The sequence below is a fragment of the Pelodiscus sinensis genome, chromosome 12, assembly GCF_052426305.1.
Source record: "Pelodiscus sinensis isolate ZL-2025 chromosome 12, ASM5242630v1, whole genome shotgun sequence".
Lineage (NCBI taxonomy): Eukaryota > Metazoa > Chordata > Testudines > Trionychidae > Pelodiscus > Pelodiscus sinensis.
The window spans coordinates 17080642-17099222 of NC_143063.1; the positions used below are offsets into that span (position 1 = coordinate 17080642).

At 41.8% G+C, this 18581-nt stretch overlaps 1 long non-coding RNA gene across 1 annotated transcript in view; it reads right to left on the reverse strand.

Moving 5' to 3' along the window:
* Positions 1-486, reverse strand: part of LOC112545477 (uncharacterized) — a 48059-nt gene extending 47573 nt beyond the window's left edge. Inside the window, exon 1 of the long non-coding RNA XR_012906743.2 lies at positions 318-486. This is a non-coding gene — a long non-coding RNA (uncharacterized LOC112545477). The remainder of the gene's footprint in view (positions 1-317) is intronic.
* Between the last annotated feature and the right edge of the window lie 18095 nt (positions 487-18581).

The window sequence follows — 18581 nt, forward strand, 5'->3', positions numbered from 1 at the left end:
CAACTTCTCTGGCAGGCGGAAGGAGTTTGTGGGCATAGGATCGAGTCGTGAAATACAGGATGGGGGGGGGGGGGATGCTAGGGAAGCCACGTGAAAGCGGGGACAGCCAGGAAGGGTTTCGGAGAGGTGTTTAGTTCTCCGGTCTGTGGTTGGGGAGCCGCTGGCGGTTCTAAAGTTCACTGCTGGGAACAAGCACAGAATTTCTTTCCGTGGCAGCGTTTTCATCGTGGGTCAGATTTAGGAGTAAGAGCGGCGGGGACCCTCCAACCGAAATGGGAGCCTCGGCTGCTATTTGGATACAGAATCAAAAAGCAAACCTTTGTGCGTGACTGCAGCTCACTCCCGGGACAGCTCCGACGGCAGGCGAGCCTTTCCTGGGCGCATTCTCGTGGCTACAGCCCGTGGAGGGGGAGCAGGGTGCGGGGACTGCAGGAGGCAAGCTAGAGGCAGGCATGTCTCAGAGGCTGGAAAAGGGGTTTCACCCTGAGAGCAAGGTCTGGAGTGGAAGTTGTGCTGGGACCTGGGAGGGAACGAACGCAGGGCTGGTGCAGGCTGGATCGCCCTTTTATAAGATTAGATTATATTTATTAGGCCACCATTTCTATTTATAAAGACCTTTCCCAGAAAGTGATGGGGGAAGGGGTGTCTTGGTTGTAATGAACCCAGGGAATTGGTGAAATCTGGAACTGGAGCGCCCTCTACAGGAGGAAAACACCCGTTCTGTCCTGCAGGCACTTTTGAAAAGCCCACCTATACAATTCCCTCTCCCTCTTCCCATCCCAACACCTACTGGCAACTATTTTCTTAAAATATTTCCTTTGTCTTGTTGTCACAGCTTTTCTTGTAAAGGGGTGTTGCTTGTTTGTTTATGTAAGAATTAGAATTGTTCTGGCCTCTAAAACCAACTTACAGCGATATCTTTTGTGGTGGGGAGAAGGACAATATTTAAAAATCCTCTTGGGGAAAGTATTAGTGTGTTCTTAGAATCCGTTACGGAGGAGTAAGTTTGGGGGCCTTTCACTGGGGGTTTGTCTACTTTGCAGCATTATTGTGGAATAACTGATGTTATTTTGAAATAACAAAATGCACGTCTACGCAGCAAGCCGTTAGTTCAAAATAATGTCAAGGTGGAGGACTTCTTACTCCAACTCCTGCAATCCTCATTTCACAAGGAGTAAGGGAAGTCAAAGCAGAAGTGTTCTGCCTTTGACTTCCTGCTGTGTAGACAGCGCCAAAAGCTGGTTACGCTATTTCGACTTCAGGTGCGCAATTGACGTAGCTGAAGTTGCGTAGCTTAATTCGACTTCTGCCCTGCGGTGTAGACGTGCCCTTGGTGAGCAGTAGCCATCTCGTTATGTGGGAGCAGCCAAAATAAGATCTAGTACATCACCCCCCTTCCCAGGGACCTTATTACTCAGTGTTGGCAATTGCTTCCTCCCCCTCCCTCCCCCCCCAAAAATGGAAGCTGAATAATGGAATAAGGGAGGAACTGATTTAAAGAAAACTTTCAAGAGCCTCAAAGGCATAGAAGTCAGATTAGAGAAGAGTGTTGCATTCTTTTCCCTCCTATTTAACTGCTCACATAGGAAACTATCTACAGAGCAAGTTCAATGGCAGCAAAACAACAACAAAAGGGTCTTCTTTGTAGATTTGATTTGACCTTGTTTTTTGTGCACTTTTGGTGGGCTCCTCTTTTTAGCACACGTGGTTAGGAGTGGAAATTTCAGGAATGCAGATGGTCCCTGCTACTTTTTTACAAGGTATTTTTTTTAAAAACGGTTCATCTTCTTATGGTAGTAAAATAATGATATTTGGTATGGTTAAAATTTGTTGTGAAAGTACCATGCTGCAGGAGTGCTTAAACTTCTGGATCACCATGTATATAAGTTATTGATGGAATGAATTAATCTCATATGAATAATATAGCTATTTATATATAATATGCAACACTTTTTAAACTGATTTTAGTGGGTCTTAGATCAGGCCCGGGGTTCTCAACCAAACAACAATATTCGGGTTTGAAAAGCCGACCGCAAAAAGGAGCTGCAGCTCTATGCAGGAGAATTTAGAGCAAACAATTTTCTAATGAACCTGTTACTTTGATTGGGGAGGGGGTTGCAAAACTTGGACAGTGGAAGGGTTGGGTTCACCCATCTAAAACTGGGATTTTGTTATGCCTAATCTAAAACACACTCTCCAAAGGCAGGGAGCTATCGAGAGCCTCCCCAGTTTGGTTTTAATTAAAATAACTACAACTTTGCAAATTACATTTTAAGCTGATGGCTAGCTGCAGCGTCGACAACTTTTAGTTTCATTTCCTTGGCAAAGTGCTGAAAATTGGTCAGATCTGTAAGAGGTCAAAACGCTTAGAGTCACTTCAATTCTACCTGCCAACTTGAGAGTGCTGGGAAAATCGAGTCTGCAACCTGAAAGGGGCCAGGGCTTCAGAGGGGGAGGACTTCCTCCTGCATTTGTCTTTTCTCATTAAGAAAATTAAAGCAGACACATTCTAGAGGCTGACCCCTTTACTTTAGACTTACTGAAATCACTACAATCAAATTAAAACCAGCCCAGGCCTTTTTTCCTTTTCTTCCCCCTGTTAGCTTCCAAAATTACATATGAGCAATTATTGAATGTTAAAAGCTAAAGTAAAGTCTGTAATGAGGTCAAGCAGGGCTGTGTTGAAAATGACACGTCATACTGGAGTTAACAAACTATTGAGATTAACAACTTGGGCTGTATAAGCAGCAGGAGAATTCATGCCAGCTTCAGAGTCTCTTTCTTACTTTCCCTTTCGATATACTTTTTTTTTTTTTTTAACCTACACTGGAAGTGGCAGAATTTTGGAAGTAGTGATTAAATGGCTGTGACCTTTCTTATTTAGGGGACAGGCCATATGGGAAAAAGGGTGCTGGGCGCTAAGAGGCAAGAGTTAAAATGAAAGTTAAAGTACAAACAAGCACATAGCTGACATGCTTCAAGTTTAGACAGTGCAAGATATGCAAATGTGCAGGGGTGTGCAGTATTGACATTTTGAGGTCATAGTGATAGGAATGTATTATTTATAGGCTTTGGTTGCAGTAGGCCGCTAAACTACATTTTAAATCCTAGGTGTTTGTCAGCAGTAAGTTTTTTGTCCCTTCTCCACAGATTACATGGTTGTATTCTAATTACCAGGCACATACTATAGTTGTTGCACAGTGGAGTGAATATACCTTGTATTTTGTCTGTGTGCACATGCACCAATTCCTGAGTTTGTGTTAATAATCACTGCAGTGGAGCAGGCTCAGGTACGTATAAAGGCAAGAAGAGGGGCCCAGAAATTTAGCAGTTTGTAATCTGTGCATTTGAGCCTCTTTGTTTTAAAAAATGTGTTTTCCCAGCACCGGTTGCTCAGGAAATAAATAGGGTTTTTCCTTGCACCCTTTGCTGTCTGGGCAACTCCAGCAGCATGGCTTGTAGATGAGGAAAAAATCTGTGGGTGAGTGGGTGTGGATAGCTGTATTTTGTTCCCACCTCCTCTTCCTCAGCTTTTTGCTGGAAAAAGATTAATCACACATAAGATGGGAGGGGTGGGCTGGTGAAAGAGAGCGCCAGACCCAGTTTCCTCCCACCTCTTTCCTCCTTGGAGTTGCTGGAGAAGTGGAGATTTGGCCTCCTCAGAGTGGGACTTCTATTGAATGGGTTGTGTGGGCAGCCTAGAAGGATTCCACAGATCCTGCAAGCTTCCCTAAGGCGAAGGAGACTCCCATTCATTTTGTGAGCAAAGATTCTGCAGTACATGTTTCAGGGAGACATTCAGAATTCCACTTTCATGTTTGGTCACCTGCTTCATTTGCTGTCACAGCTTTACTGGAACCAAAGCCAGGCCTGCTAGAGACAGCTTAGCAAAGCCTCTCTCTCTCTCTCTCTCTCTGTCTGATGCTCTCTTCTGTCTAATCAATTATCTTCCTCACTAGTCCTTCTCAAAGGTGAGAACTCATTATGCATATTCATAAATCACAGTGCCCAGGCCTGACACTGATTGATGTAATCATCTCCTGCTTACTCCCTTTCTCCATGGGGCTAGGGTGGAGGAAGTGTCACAGGATAGAGATGGCAGGAGAAATCCTTCCAAGTTGTCAAAGCAACTTCTATCCGGTTCTGTTAGAAAACAACTCTGAGTTAAGCAAGCCATGTAATGCTTGCCATTCACTGCAACTGAAGTGGCTATCGCCGACTTTTGATAGTACAGGGGAAAGCTTCTCTGGGCTAAGAAATACCAGTGAATTGCCTTCAGCTCACTGCTTCCTCTCCGCCTACTTAACCATTTTGCAGACAAATAGAAAGTGGGACGGAAAAGGTGATTTTATAAAAGAACAAAGCACATTTGACACAATATAGAATCAGAATGTGTCTTAAAAAATAACAGTGAAGCCTTTCATGTTGGTTTATGCCTTGCTTTTATATTTCTGGGCTAGTCCAACCCATTTTATCCCAGTAGAAAAAAATGCATTCTGTCAGAATACTTGATCATGTAAATCACAATATTAATGTCACTGTTTCTAATATGATAATATGATTACCACCTTTAATATTTAATCTGCAGCTGTTTTATTTGGATAAATTGGGGAAACTTTAAAAAAGAAAAATAAGTCTTGAATTAAGTAAGTTATTGCTTCAGTGATTTGCAGGCTAACAGTCTCATTTTGACTGCTCCTATAGGGTTTCAGGATATTAATATATCTCTTATCTGTGATGATTTATGTTTTCCAACGTATGCTCAGGCATGGCAATTTTCAAAATGCAATTCAGACTGCAGTTTACCTTCATGGCTAATATTCACACGTTTAAAATACTCTTTTTTATGACTGATGAGAAATATGAGTGAAACAAAACAATAATACAATCTGCCCTGGAAGCGAAAACAAGATACAAATCAAAGTGAGCCCTAATCAAGTACTTTGAAAGTGTTATCTTCCCTGTTAACAAATGGATATAAGAAAATTAAGGCTTAGACCCAGATTGCATTTTATCTAAGAAAAACGATAAAGATATCGAAGGTTGTTATTTGACATAAGGTTTGAATATAAATCAGAATAAAGAGGACCAGGCACATTTTAAATATTCATTTGGATGTTAACCTTTTAACAAAACGGTTGGAATCTGCAGGATGGGGAAGATGATTTGCTGCCATTTGGGTCTGTAGGAAGCTGGTGTTTGAAAGTGTAGTATATAATTAAGACAAAATCTTTCTTTAAATGCTGAAATGGGAACAAAGCAACAATGGCTGCTTGCTAAGTATGAATGTCCACCAGGCCTCTTTATTCAACAAATGGAAGATATTAAACAACATTTTGCTTAAAGGTATGTTGAGGCCATTTCCATTATGACTTGGTGTCATTCATTTATTCACGTGTTAAGTAGGTGTCCTTGTGGCTAATGAGCAATAATCAACAGTGACTCCACTTTTTTCCTTTGCTCCGAGCAATGTTAAATGCTCTGATGGAGTCTCTTTGCTGACACACTAGAGACTATGGTTAAAAAGTGCTACAGGACATTTTTAGTAGAGAGAGCAGTCACATACGCACACACACACTTGGAAACAGCACTTTTATTACAATCTATTCTATTAGGAGCTTAGTTTGTTCTTGTTGTTTTAGGTATGTCACATTGAAAGCTCAGAGATTCATTTGAAGATGTTTTAGGCCTTAAATACCCAAGATTCTAAGCCTGAAAATCAGTTTGGCTATTGCTGTGAACCACCTGCTTTATAAAACATTGGCCACCTGCTTTATAAAAATCAAAGGTATGATACAGTACATTTGCGAGATTCTAGATGCAATTATTCACACAGCTGTTCAGGAGAGGCGTGATTTAGGACAAAACCTTTCCTGCAAAAAATTAGTTTGACACAGATTGTATAAAACAAAGTAACTCCACCACCACTTAATTAATCCAATTTATTACATCAGCCTCAGCAGTTATCAGGGAAAAAAACTATATTAATATAGTTTATTAACCTACTTATGATTGTACTATTGCTTACACTGGAGCCTGCAGCTTACTTGTCTTCTGTGTCAACTCCTAAAGTTTGAAAGGTATAAATGAATCATTCTTGGTCATGATTAAGCGTATGTTCGAAATAAAATATGTCAATCAATCTGGCTGAAAATGTTCCTGCTGTCTAAGTTGGTTATGCAAAGCACTCTAAGGTGTATAGGCATGATCAATTAGGTCAAGGGATGTGATGGCACTCCTAGCCATAATGGTGTGTCACTTGGATTCCTCATTATTTTTAGCAGTTGTGGAAATGCATGTCAGTAGGCCAGCGAGCCGCTCTAGAATAAAATTACTACCTATGCATGAAACTAAGGTTCTAATACATTAACATCTTATCACTAAATTTATTTTCAAGCAAAACAATGAAAAAGGAATATGGCTATCTCTGTAGAAAATATGTGAGCCCGGTCACTGTATTGAATTCCTCAATAATTATTAATGTAAACACACCACAAGTACACAATAATTGGTACAATCCTTATGTTTACACAAACAATCTTACATACCACTGCAACTCCATACAAAACAGTGAATTTATATGTATAAAATATATACGTAAAATTAAATTAGATATAAACAGTAAGCTTCTTTGTACTCTGATTTGCTTTCATTAATAAGTGATTAGTACCTTCCCAATAATTTAATACGAACATACATTTAAGAAATGCTGTAGGACAGCAGGGTTAGTGTGTGTGTGCTCGCATGGAAAATACGTACACGATATTATGTATTAATAGAGCCCTGAAAATCTGTAGGTAGCCATACTTGTGGATCAGGGAGGGATGCGGATCCACATTTTGTACAGAAAGCCCTCCAAATCTGCAGATATCTGCTTTCTAGCCACAGCCCATGTGTGCAAATGCTGGAGTGGACGTAGATGCAAATTTTGTATTTGTGTGAGGCTCTAATTAATGAAAGAGACCTTCAGACAGTTTAAGCTCAACATTTAGGTTTTGTTTAATAAATTAAGTGAATAAACTAACATTAATAGAAATAGTTTAATTAAATTTAAAAAAACCCTCTAAAAACAAATATTGAATGGAAACAAGTTTTCAACCAAAGTCAGCTTTCATGTTACACCTACTGACGTCAACTGGGCTGTTTTCCTAAGCAAAGTGGCTAAGATGTGACCCTTTGGTTTTAAACTTTTCCCTGCAGGTTCTGCACCCCCACAGCAGTGCAGCCTTAAGCTAATATACAAGAAACTGGAAGCAAAACTGGCTAGAATAAAAAGTGAAACAGGGTACTCTGTTTTCACACAAGCCAAAACAAAACAAAAAACCCAAACAAAAAAACACAAAACCCTCCTGCATAAATGGCGAAAACTAAATTAAACTTTAAAATTCTTTGACTTATCAGCATCCAAGATATAATTTGTGGCATGGGTATGGCTGGTGCTTTTATAATATATAGGTTTTTTTAAACCTGATATTACTCCTCTAAGAAAATACTAGGGAGATAATATTTTGTTAACTGCAAACAAAATGCAGTTAACCCTTCTGGATAAATATATTTAAGGTAGTAAGACTGTCCCATTCATTTCTTTCAAATTATCAAAATGGAGCCATCATCAGACAGTTCGTTAAATAGGAGAGTCTGAAGAGTAAGTAAATGGAAGTGCTTTCAAATACAGGGCTAAAACTGCCCAATGAATGTGTAGGGGTTTCCAATAAAAAGATTTTGACTTGTGTTTTCACCCCTTTCCCAGTTTACTCATTGTTTACTGACACCTCTATGGACAGAGTATTCAGCCACTGCCCGCCCAAGTCCTGGGATGTAAAAATGTCATCTCTATTGTGCTGCTGGGCTGGCTTTGATGCTGCCGCAGTCCTTTGTGTACACTTCTAAATCCCTTTGTAAGGCTATCCTGATTGTCCATACTGAACATCACCACAAAAGCTTGTCTTATTGAGAAAATAAAGTCAGAGAGGAGCCAAATGAAGGGAGATTGGGCCTTTGCTGTAAAAGGCCTACTATTCTCATGCAGTAGTAATTTTTTTTTACTCCAACATTATAAGGTTTGGATTGAAGTACCAGTGAACACGGACAACCTCATAAAAAGGCACATTTAAACAGTCTTGTCTCAAATCATATTTAATTTATTATTACTATTATTTATTTGGAAAGATGGCATGATGCCTAGAAAAAAATTGAAACTGTTTGGGCAGCGTTTACTGCAGAAGTTAGATTTAAGCAAAACAATCAAATAATTGTACTATGATTGTTTTGGCCCGGAAGCTTAGCAGGCAAGCAACTCAAGTTTAGTTTGGTGATTAAAAAAAAGAGGCTAATGTTATGTTAAAGGAAGCAAAAAAGATAGGTTTGTCATTTATTATGTGAGAACAGATTTCAGCAAATCTCTTGAAAGCTGAAACCAAGGTTGGGGGATCTCGCTCGCTCTCTCTTTTTTAACCTCTAGCAGCTCTTCTGATTCTTAATGCTATTCTGATTTTTTTTTAACTGAATGTTAGTGGGCAGGATGGAGACAAAGGCTGGATAAGGTCTTATTCTTTAGGAATAGGCCAGCGGAATGGGAGGACAGTGATTTCATGGCTTTTGTTACTGAGGTTAGGGAACTGAATTCTCTCACTGAATTAGAATAGTAACAAGTGGGACTGGGGATCTCTAGGGCTTTTGTAGTGCACTCATCTGAGAGATTGCGCTTTTCTCAGCCCTTCAGATTTATTTTGCCAAAGTTACAGGGCAATTATGGAAATGCGCCCTTTGAAGCTAGGCCGATTTCTCTTTATTTTCTTTTCCCCTTTCCTCCTGACAAAGCAAAGCTTCCCTTGCCTTCTTTTTTTTCCAGCAAGTCAACAATCATTAGACAGTGGGGTTGCGAATGGTGACGCGAACATTCTTTTGAATAAGTGATAAAAAGTTCTAATAAAAATATGTTAAAAATAGACTTTGAAGGTTTTGAGAAGGTTGTGTAAAATAATAGCAAGGGAGTGACAGCCTAGAAATGGCTTTGTGTATGCAATGTGTTGGTACATGGCATCACTCCTATGAAAAGAGTCTTAGTGAACTAAGACTGCCGATGACTGGCAGACATGTAGTATGTTTGGCTAACTGATTGTCTCAGCCGTCTTAGGTTCCTGCCATGCCAGTATAGTTGTCAGCTCCACACATTTACCAGGGTAAGTGTTTTGCTCCTTTTCCCTCACATCTCAGTAACAAGAGGCCCAGAATAAACAGAATTATACTTTCTCAGCTTTGTACATTATTTATCACTGCAGTTCAGAATCTCAGGGCTGCCTGTGAACTAAGAAGGTATTTTTTTTCTTTTCTCGATACACTAAAGTTAAGGAAATGTGTCTGAAACCAGATGGCAAGATCTGACACTGGAAAGTCCATGAGATGGACTATGTTTATCCAAGAAGCTCAGTTTCATATCTCTGTGTTCGGCTTGTATTCTGTCAGTTGAATCACTCTGCTCTTGCAAGATAAATTAACAAATGCTATGGGCCCAATTCAGATTTGATGTAAGTGGGCAAGTTCCATTGACAGCTGTAAACAATTGCACTTGTTTACACCAGGTTTGAGTACGGCCTAACATAGATCAGATAGGAAATATGTGTGAATACAAAGTATGATGGTTCATGTTTGTAATTTGTGGATGAATTCTTTTTCCTTATTACATTTTTTTTTACACAATGCCACAGCCAAATTTAAACTTGTGGCACAGATAACAGGTTTTTCCCCGGGGCACTGTTTGAAAACTTGACAGTATAAAGTTCCTCCTAAATACATAACCATTTGACAGCATGTAAGAAAGGCTTGGCCAACCTATGGGAGTAGATTTACACTACACTACTACTACTAATCATATGGCCTCAGTCATTCCCTTTGCTTCTGTGGAGTTGTTGCTATGGCAGATTTCTCATGGTGGGTACAAAAAAGGAGGAATGTTGCATCTGTGACATTGAGCCTCTGACACAAAGGCCCTTGAAAAAGAGCATCTTGTGAACTGGGCTCAATGAAGTGTTAGAGGGGGTAGAATAGGGAGGAACCCCTGGTTATTTTTTCCTCCTCTCATCTGTCCCTCATGCCCAAAGTCTTCTCTGAGCTTTAGCTCCCACAGGCCATACTCCCCTGAATAGTATCACTGATTGTAGTAGGACTAGTCACATATTTAAGGGAAAAATCAGGTCGCAAAATATTCCCAAATAGAACAAATAATTGTGTCCAAATAATTCTTAGAGCAGGAGCAAAATAAACACAAGAAGCACTAAGCCAAAGGCTACAATGAGAGCTATATTCACCTGCTAAGTCTGGATCCATATTTTAAACATCCTGGAGTTTAAGGATATTTGGGTTCTATTACAAAGCGAAAATGTGTGTTATGTGGTGTTTTAGATTAACAAGTCCTAAAGCTAGCACCATTCATGGGATGCAGGTCTACAGGTAGGAAGAGCTGACAAGTGCATGAAGTATGGAAGAGTTCAGCTCCGGTGTTTTAGTTAAGGAGTATTTTTAATTGTAATATAGATCTGTTCTAACTTAAAATAAAGGAGAATGTGCTCAAAATATCAAGAAACCTGCTGATACTTATGCCAGGAGCTTATGGAATTGGCTCCCAAAGAAAATGGTGGAAGCCCCTTTGCCTTGTTGGGACACGCTACTAAATATGCATTGGGGAATAATCTTGTTTCAGCAATCCTGCCTTGGCTGGGACATTGTCCAGATGATTTGATGGGACCTTTTTTTCTGTCTTTGATGGTTGTTATGTTTCCCAGCAACCTGACACTAAACAACGTACACCAAATAGGGTGCACAAAGTTCAAAAAAAGTCTCAAACCTACTCTCATGATTGGTGCGTGATGGATCAGGACAGAGTGGTTGCCCCAAAAGGGAAAACACCCTGCACTTGTTGTCATTAAATGATGCTATATTTAGAAATTGTTATCATTTTGAACTCCCACTGCTAACACTTGCCACATTGGAACACAGGTCAGTAACTGCTTCGTCAGGGATTCTGGCCCACACATTGTTTTAGGCTTAGAATAGTAATAATAATAGACCTTCAATCATACTTGCTAATGCAATTTACAGAGTATGGGGGTTTGGCCAACTCTCCCAGGTGAAGCCCCTTGAGAAGTCATGCTTCTGTGTTCTGCAATAGCCCCAGCTTGCAGGTGGTTTTCAATCGTGCACAGTACAGTAATCTGGCCTTGAGGCCACAAAGACATAGATCACCATGACAAGGTCTGTGCCTGGAAGTAAAGGTCACAAATTTTGAATACTTTACATATTTAAAAAAAACCACTTTTGATGCTTGCTTTAAGAAATGAAGAAATAAAACCTTTCCATGTTCAGCTTGCTGTCAGGAAGGACCCTCAGGATGCAAACTTCAGTTTGCTTGGGTTAAATCCCACCAATATTTAGGGCAGTCGTCAAAAGATGAGCTCTTCCAGATGGCTTGTCCCGCAACGGATATTTCCATATTGTCTGGGTTGAGTTTTAGCTGCTTGTCTTGTATCCATGCTGCAACAGAGTGAAGCAGTAGTGTTAAGATGGTCAGTGGCTCCCTATAGCAGCATGGAGATAGGTATTAATAAACAACAGATATATGCTACCAAAGATGGTGTCACCTGTTTGCAAGTGGACTTCAAATAGGTGAATTCTCAGAAACATACAAATCATTAGACTTTTAACCATTTTACAGCAGTACCCAAGAATTGTTTGATTCCTAATGCAGCTGGTTCATGCTAATGCTTCTTATTCTTCTGCTACAAAACCACTGTACCCACTGCTGACAGCACTTTGCTTACACCCGTGGAAGAAATATTGATATGCTCTATGCCATAGTGTGTGCTAAGAGGAGAAAAATCCATGTCAGATGTTCAAGGATGGAACTGCCTGTGCAGCAAGGCCACTAAATATTACCGGCTTGCTGCATACCTGAGTAGAGAGAAAAAGAGCTTCTCTGTTAGAATCATAGGGTGGAAGGAGCCTGAAGAGACATCAAGTCTAGTCCCCTGAACTCATGGCAGGACCAAGCACCATCTAAAACATCCCTGACAGATGTTTGTCTAACCTGCTCTTAAAAATCTCCAATGATGGAGGTTCCACAACTTCCCTAGGCAATTTATTCTGGTGCTTAACCACCCTGACAGTTGGAAAGTTTTTCCTAATGTCCAACCTAAACCTTTCTTGCTGCAATTTAAATCCATTGCTTCTTGTCTTAGCATCAGAGGCTAAGGAGAATATTTATTCTCCCTCTTCCCTTGTAACAACCTTTTAGGAACTTGAAAACTGTTATCATGTCCCCTCTCAGTCTTCTCTTTTTTAGACTAAACAAACCCCATTCTTTCACTCTTCCATCATAGGTGATGTTTCCCAGACCTTTAATCATTTTTGTTGCTCTTCTCTAGACTTTTTACAGTTTTCCCACATTTTTCCTGAAATGTGGGGCCCAGAACTTGTCACAATACTCCAGGGCTACATCTACGCTATGAGTTTTCTCAGCAAAAAATATGCTAACGAGGGACACATTTGCAATCTCATTTGCATATTTTCTGCCGATCCATTTTTGTGCTAGGGTTTTTGTGCAAAAACAAGCAGTGTGGATGTTTTGTGTTTGCGCAAAAACCCCTTTTCCCGCAAGATCCTTATGCCCCCCCCATAAGGCGGTATACTGATCTTGCAGAAAAAGGGGGTTTTGTGCAAAAAGAAAACATCCACACTGCTTGATTTTGTGCAAAAACCCCTAGCACAAAAATGGATTGGCAGAAAATATGCAAATGAGATTGCAACTCATGCAAATGAGTCCCTCATTAGCAAAAGTTTTGCAGAGAAAACTCGTAGTGTAGATGTAGCCCAGATGAGACCTAATCAGCACAGAATAGGTACTCCCTTGTACCTGCAGCACCAGAACCTGGGCAGGAGAAGAAAGAGCAGTCAGAAGCCACTAGAAAATTAGGTAGCCGGGAGGAATGGGGAATTTCCTAATTGCATTACATTAGTTTTAAGTGAATGAAATACTATTGACTTTACCTAAGTTAGACTAGTTTGAAACTAGAGAAATGGTATTCTAGAGCGGGGTGGGGAACCTTTTTTGGGCTGGGAGGGTGGTGACCCACAGAAAAATCAGTCAGGGCCACACATTAGTGAGAAGCAAAAGAAAAAAAACCCTTATTGAGGCTATGTCTACACTTCAGGCTTCTTTGCAAGAAGCTTTTTGCAGAAGAGATCTGCCACAAAAAACTTGAGCAGATCCACACTGCAAAAGCGCATCGTAAAAGTGATCTGCTTTTGCGCAAGAGAGCATCCAGACTGCATGATGCTCTCTCGAAAGGAAACTCGGATTGCTATTTACAGAATGGCCACCACGGCACCTGTGCTTTTTTCAATTGCCTCTTTTTGCGCAAAAAAACCCTGTTGCCCATCCACACACACCTTTTTGCACAAGAGCTCTTGAGCAAAAGGGAGTTAATTCCTTGTAGAAGGAGGAATACCTACAACAGAAAATCCCCTCTGTTCTTTTGTTTTACTTGCGCAAAAATGCACGTGAGGTGTGGACACTCCACGAGTTTCTGTGCAAAAATTCTGTAGGCTGTCTATAGACTGCATCTCTTTTCCGTAAAAGGGATGCAGATTAGACACATCACAACTGCAAATGAAGCGTGGATTTAAATCCCCCCCGCTTCATTTGCATAAACATGGCTGCCGCTTTTTTCCGGCTCGGAGCTTTGCCGGGAAAAAGCGCCAGTCTAGACGGGGATCTTTCGGAAAATAAAGCCTTTTCTGAAAGATCCCTTATTCCTCTTAAAATTACAGCCTGTAGTGTAGATGTAGCCTGATGTGGCAACTGACTGAGAAGGAGAAAGAAACTCCCCGCATTCCCCTTGCACAACAGAGCCTGGGAGAGGGGGGGCAGACTACTAGATTTTGTGTGCTCCAGTCCTACAGGAGGGTTGCTGGGGGGCTAGAGAGCTAGCACGCACTCCCAATGCTGGCGAGAAGCCCCAAGCCTTGGGGGCCAGGTCCAGGCAAGCAGGGGGCTGCATCTGGCCCCTGGGCCTTAGGTTCCCCACCCCACCCTAGGGTCTTGGAACTTGGTTTTCAAAGTACAAGTGCAGGACAGAATCATGTCTGGTATTGCTCTTTTGGGACACTGTGAAAGAGGCATTGAGGTGTTTCATCGTATTCTAGCATTGCACACAACCCCTTAGTGCAAGAATATACCTGGAAGAAATAAATATGCAAATCTGATATGGAAGAAAAACCTTCAAGACACTAATATGTGAGAGAAATTATTTCACTATATTTGCCCCTTAAGGAAAGTTTAGCTTTAATTTGTGCACTCAATTAAAAAAATACAAAGAAAAGTGGTTGTTTAAATCCTTCCCTTTTCCTCTTATGATGTATTAAGTTCCTCTCACTCCTGCTGAGGGAGTAAGTATGTTTGCAGTGTCATAGAAATCTAGGCTGGAGAATACACATTTCATATAAATTAGACAGGAGAGTACAGTGCCACGATTTTATTGTCTAAATTATCTGGAAATTGGTCTTATGCAAGGAGTAAGTCCTCACAGAACAGGCCCTTAGGCTTTCAGTTTAATTATCATAAGCTTCTGTTTAATTAAATTTATTGAGTGAGTTGGTGTAAGTGTAGGACTACAGTTTTGCAGATGTTTTCTCTGAAGAGAAAATTATGTACACTCTAAAGGATAGGAAAAGAAATGAAACTATGTTCTAGAGTAGTTTTCAATTTCAGTTTCTATGGGACAAAAATTATCCTTTTTTTCCCTCCAGAGTCTTGCCATGGTGACGTTCCTTGTGGCCTTTTTAGCCAAACTGGGATGGCTTTTGGGGATCTAATACATATGAAATCCTGACTCCCTCACCATTAGGCCTGTGAGTGAGAGAAGCCTCTTTGCAACTGCTATTTCAGTGTATGACCTGAATGGGAGACTACAGCAGCTCTCTGTCACTGGTCTAGCTTAGGGGAGGTCAGTCAATCAATATAAATGCACATCTTGCTCATTCTCAGAACCTGCTTCTGGCCTCCCTCTATAGAGTAGGGTTGTTAGCTATTGACTAATTTAATAATCGTGTAACTGCATGGATTTTTAGCTGTTACATGATTATTTGATAGTTCCTGGGGGCGGGGCTGGCAGCCAGCGTGCCCCCTGGCCTCACTCCAGAGAGCCCCCTGCCACCCTGTGCTACAGAGGCATCAGCGCTGAGTGGCAGGTAGGGTGCAGCTCCACAATGTAGCTCCGTAGAATCCAGTGCTGGGAGGAGCTGGCTTTTAATCAGGCTCCCTGCAGCACCAGCTCCTGCCTGCCTCCCTCCCACCCTGCTGCCTCTGTGGGAGGAAGCAAGGGGGGACAGGTAGCTCCATGGGAGGTGATACATGCGGGCAGTCAGCTTAAAAGCCAGCTTCCCGTGTGTACCAGTTCCTGCCTGCTCCCCTCATCCTGCACACTGTTGCCTCTCTATCAGAGACAGCAATGCTGGGGTGAGGGAGGGCTGGTAGTTCTGTGGAATCTGGTGCTTGTGGGGAACTGCCTTAAAAGCCGACTCCCCACTGCCATCGACTTCCGCCTCCCCACTCCTTGCTGCGGGGTGGAGGATATGTGTAGTCAATAGGTTTAACAGATGAGCCTAGGCTTATCGTTTAATCGTGTAGTCAGTTCCACACTGACATCCATACTTTAGAGGCCACCAAGATCACTCAAGCAGGATTAGTTCTGAGATCTCTCTAGAATACATGGTAACTTCACAGGCCCTGTGTGGGGCCTACATCTTACAGGCAGCTATGTACTGATTAATTTCACCCACCGAATTCATACAGGCTCAAACCTATATTTATTGAATCAACGCCAAATGGCTCCATTTGACATGTATAAGCTTTGTTAATATTTAGGAAATAGCATATGGAAACATTTCTTGAATAAATGCCCATAATTTTTTATTTTATTATATAATATTTAAATGTCATAGGTGTCACACATGCAAGAAAGGCTTCTTGTCATCTAGACACACCGTTGAGAAGCAACAATACATAGTAGACCTTGTTGTTCTAGACCTAACTGCTTCCATTTTAGAAAAAAAAATTAAGCAAAGATGTGCAAATGAAATGCTATAAGAAGCAGCAAGCTGATTAAGTGGGAAGAAGTGGTTTTTCCTACTAAGAACTAATAAGTATGTTTAAGAACAAGTAGGTAGAAGGAGAAAGTACACACGACTAATGTTGATAGAAAGTCTTAGCTGCCTAATGAATTTGAGAAATTGCTTGAGAATGGTTAATCTGTGTGACAATATGACCCTCCAGGTTAGTTAGATCTGTGGTGAAGTCTTGCCCTCCTTGCTACTTAGCAAGTTTCCTGAGATTCACATCATATAAAAAACATGCCCAATTTGAACAGCATATGCAATTCTGGTTTTTTTAATGTTGAAATTATATGAAAAAATAGAAGTGTGGACAAGCATTGCTACTTATACTTTGATGACAATCTTTCATGACTTGTGAACACACTATTGTGCAAGTTCTGATTTATTATAGAATTATATACCACTTTAGGTTAAAGGGGTGTTTCTCCACAACAGGCTTTGATTTTTAGATATGACTGCATGCTGAATTAAACCCTGTTCATGTGCTGAAAGGCAAACACATCATCTGGCCTTGTTCAGTCAGGCATTCCTTACACACCCTTTACAAAAATTTTATGGGAAAAAGCATAGAACACCCACTTAACTGTTTTTTATAGACTAGAGTTGTAAAGCGCTTAGTAATTGCAGCCTCATCAGCACAGTATGTAGGGAGTTAATTGTGAGATAGCTAAACATATATATAAAAATGTTACTGTAGCTAGATCCATGTGTTACCATCTGGGACACCTCAGATCTAATGTGGCCATGAGGTTCCCCCTTCCTGAATCAGTGCGCATCAGCTTGGTTGTAGCAGGAATATAAGAGTGGGGAGGTGAAATTAAAGCCAGGGTGGGCAATAAAAAAATGGCAGCCCACAAGGTTAGTCCCTGGCAGGCCACTGCTGCTATGTTTACCTGTTCCTCTTCAGGTATCAGAGGATCACAGACTGGGATGCAGCTTTTGAGCTGTGATCCTTCTATACCTGTGGAGGCGCAGATAAACATAGAGGTGAAGGCCTGCCAGGGACAAACCCTGCAGACCAGATCTGGCCTGTGGGCCGGAATTTGCCCACCCCTGAATTAGTGGATGCTATGCCAGGCTCCTATGGCATCCATGTGAGGTCCCTTTTAGAGGAAGGTGGGAAGATAAAGGAAAAATTCTACTACAGATGTAGTTTTTGTTACCCCTCCAAGCAAAACCAGAGAACCATACTGATTTTCAGAATGGCCTAAGGCTGGTTGGTACCAAAAATCCCATTGAAATCGCCATTGAAAACCTGACCTGCTGCAGCACCAGTTCCTTCTTTAGAAGGATGGGATAGATTTTTCTCTTCCAAATATGAACAATCCGGTTTAGAAGAAAGGAAGAGGAGCAGCTGAGTTTGCAGCGGGCTGGGAGCAAATGATAAGGCCACAGAGCAAATGATAATGCTGATCTTACAGATTCCTGTATGGAAACCTAGAAGACTTACCTAGCATTACCAGGGTCTTTCAAGACAGGGGGCTGGTGGTAATGGAGGTGAAGGAGTCAGGGCAGGGTCTTGACCATGTTGGGGGCTCAGGACAGGAGGCCGGGGTATTGGAGAGTACAGGAGTCAGGGCAGGGAATGAGGAGGGGTTCAGGGGAAGGGGTGGGGATGGCTGCTGGCTTCTCCCTGGGCATGGCCCAGGGAAGCAGGGACTGTGCACTTGGCCAGCTGGCTTGTCCCCATGGGCAACCGTGAGTTCTCTCCCTCCTCTCCACAGCCCAGATGGGGGGAGGGAAGGCTCTCCTCCCCCCCCCCCCAACTCAGCCTGTGTTGAAGGGGGCTCTCTTCCTCCCCCTGGGCTGGCCTGAGGCATGAGTTCTCTCTCTCCTTGGCCTGGGGCAGGAGATGGGACTCTCTCCCTTCCTCCCAACCTGGCCTGGGTTGGAAAGCTCTCTTCCTCCCCCCATCCCAGCCTTGGAGGCTCTCTCCCTACTCCCTTGCCTCCCCCCAGGCCAGGGGGCCAGCAGGAGCTATCTCCCAGGCAGGGGGCCCCAATTACTTCGTCTGGTGGCAGTCTAGATGGCAGAGACCCAGCCCTACTGGCCACTTTCTTGGGGTATGTCTACACTGCCACCCTAATTCGAACTAGGGTGGCTAATGTAGGCATTCGAACTTGCAAATGAAGCCCAGGATTTAAATATCATTTTAAAATCCCCCTAGTCAGAACTAACTGCCCATGGCTACACGCGGCAGTCAAACATTAACTCGAACTAAGTGCTTAGCTCGAGTTAACTGTTACACCTCGTAGAGTTAACTGTTACACCATAACATATAAAAAGTGAGAGGATATTCACGTCACTTGTATTAATACTGCATAGTGTACTCAGGAGATCCTGTGGAAAATACCTATATGTAAAGCTTTTATACTAAGACATTATGGCTTAAAGTTTTCTTATAATCCAGTCTT